The following is a 2,514-nucleotide window of genomic DNA, read 5'->3' on the forward strand; positions in this document are numbered from 1 at the left end:
ATAACGCCCCCCGATCGCTAGTTGGCATCGTTTATAGTCAGAACTAGGACGGTATCTGATCGTCTTCGAACCTCTGACTTTCGCTCTTGATTAAAGAAAACATTCTTGGCAAATGCTTTCGCAGTCGTTCGTCTTGCGCCGATCCAAGAATTTCACCTCTAACGGCACAGTACGAATGCCCCCGTCCGTCCCTCTTAATCATTACCTCGCGCTCCGAAAACCAACAAAAAAGAACCGAGGTCCTATTTCATTATTCCATGCAACACTATCCAGGCGAAGCGCCTGCTTTGAACACTCTAATTTTTTCAAGGTAAACGTCCCGGCCGCCGCCGACACTCAGTCAAGAGCACCGACGGAAAACCGGAGGTAAAGCCAGAACGAACAGTGCACGCCTTGCGACGGACCGAACGCCTGCGCCCAAAATCCAACTACGAGCTTTTTAACCGCAACAACTTAAATATACACTTTTGGAGCTGGAATTACCGCGGCTGCTGGCACCAGACTTGCCCTCCAATGGATACTCGTTAAAATTTTTACAGTGTACTCATTCCAATTACAGGGCCTCGTTAGAGTCCTGTATCGTTATTTTTCGTCACTACCTCCCCGCGTCGGGAATGGGTAATTTGCGCGCCTGCTGCCTTCCTTGGATGTGGTAGCCGTTTCTCAGGCTCCCTCTCCGGAATCGAACCCTGATTCCCCGTTACCCGTAAGAACCTCGGTAGGCAGATACCGTACCGACGAAAGTTGATAGGGCAGACACTTGAATGATCCGTCGCCGGTGCAAGACCGTGCGATCAGCAAAGTTATCCCGAGTCGCCAACAAGACGAGCCGAAGCCCGGCAGGTTTTTGATATGATAAAGGCGCGCCTCCCGCAAGGTCGGCGCTTTTTGCATGTATTAGCTCTAGAATTACCACAGTTATCCAAGTAAAATTTACGATCAAATGAATCACGACTGATTTAATGAGCCATTCGCAGTTTTACCGTACGCAAGTTCGTACTGAGACATGCATGGCTTAATCTTTGAGACAAGCATATGACTACTGGCAGGATCAACCAGGTAACTATCGGCCGACAAAATACGCGAACGGAGTCTTTCGCTTTCCCCGTCGCGGTATCGCACTGTATTACTCAATCACTATTTTTGCTTAGCTCCTCAAACCCGGCGTAAGCCGCGATCTGGACGCCGTCGACACCGGCCAGACGCCCTTTCGGGCGAAGCCGCGCGCGGGCTGCGTTTGCATACAACACCAGGAACGCCCAACAAAAGCGAACCGAGAAAACTATCACTTGCGTGCGCACCGGCCACCGCAACTACGGCCCGAGGCCGTGGTCGCGCGCCGAAACACAAACTCGTATTTGCTACTTAATTTTTTCCGTCCAACGTTCAGAGCCTCGCTGCTAGCTACGACGCCTTCGCGGGTCAGCATCAAGTCTGCCCAAAAGCGCACATCGCCTGCACGACACCACATCGTTTTGTCACCAAATACCTTCAACCGACAACCGCATCGCCAATTTGCTCATTTCGCCACAACGACGTCTTCCCTCATAGTATACAGGGAAGCTGGTCTCGCGACAAAGGTAGCAAACTTGTCGAATTTCGACAATTTTCCAAAACGTGCGTTTCTGTGCGGGAAATTGTTCATCGGGCGTCGGCCGATGTCGTGCGTCTTTGTCCGGGCGATTTTCGAAAGTCGCCGGACTTGTGTTTTTTACGCGCGCGCCGGTGGGCTGGTCTCGCGACAAAGGTAGCAAACATGTCGAATTTCGACAATTTTCCAAAACGTGCGTTTCTGTGCGGGAAATTGTTCATCGGGCGTCGGCCGATGTCGTGCGTCTTTGTCCGGGCGATTTTCGAAAGTCGCCGGACTTGTGTTTTTTACGCGCGCGCCGGTGGGCTGGTCTCGCGACAAAGGTAGCAAACATGTCGAATTTCGACAATTTTCCAAAACGTGCGTTTCTGTGCGGGAAATTGTTCATCGGGCGTCGGCCGATGTCGTGCGTCTTTGTCCGGGCGATTTTCGAAAGTCGCCGGACTTGTGTTTTTTACGCGCGCGCCGGTGGGCTGGTCTCGCGACAAAGGTAGCAAACATGTCGAATTTCGACAATTTCCAAAACGTGCGTTTCTGTGCGGGAAATTGTTTATCGGGCGTCGGCCGATGTCGTGCGCCTTTGCCCGGGCGATTTTCGAAAGTCGCCGGACTTGTGTTATTCAAGCTCGAACGGTACTCGACAATTCTTCGAATGGCCTCCGACCTGAGGTCAGAGTCGCAGTAAAACAAACGAAGTACCCCAGAAAAAAGTTGAAAAAAAAAGCAACTCCGACCTGAAGTCGAAGTCGCCGTAAAAAATACCAAGTACTTTGAAAAAAAAGTGGAAAAAAAAAGCAACTCCGACCAGAGGTCGAAGTCGCCGTGCGCCCGCCCGTTCGCGGACAAATCGATAGATCTTGCGGCTTACTCTCAACAAATCGCAGTGAGAATACTGCTCTAGTGATTACGACACCGCGATCTTC

General features: G+C 51.3%; 1 non-coding gene across 1 annotated transcript in view; it reads right to left on the reverse strand.

The window, feature by feature from the left end:
- Positions 1-1,062, reverse strand: part of LOC145747022 (small subunit ribosomal RNA) — a 1,810-nt gene extending 748 nt beyond the window's left edge. The window contains exon 1 of the ribosomal RNA XR_014281774.1: positions 1-1,062. This exon is cut by the window's left edge and continues 748 nt beyond it. This is a non-coding gene — a ribosomal RNA (small subunit ribosomal RNA).
- Between the last annotated feature and the right edge of the window lie 1,452 nt (positions 1,063-2,514).

This window comes from Corella eumyota, chromosome 3 (assembly GCF_963082875.1).
Source record: "Corella eumyota chromosome 3, kaCorEumy4.1, whole genome shotgun sequence".
Lineage (NCBI taxonomy): Eukaryota > Metazoa > Chordata > Ascidiacea > Phlebobranchia > Corellidae > Corella > Corella eumyota.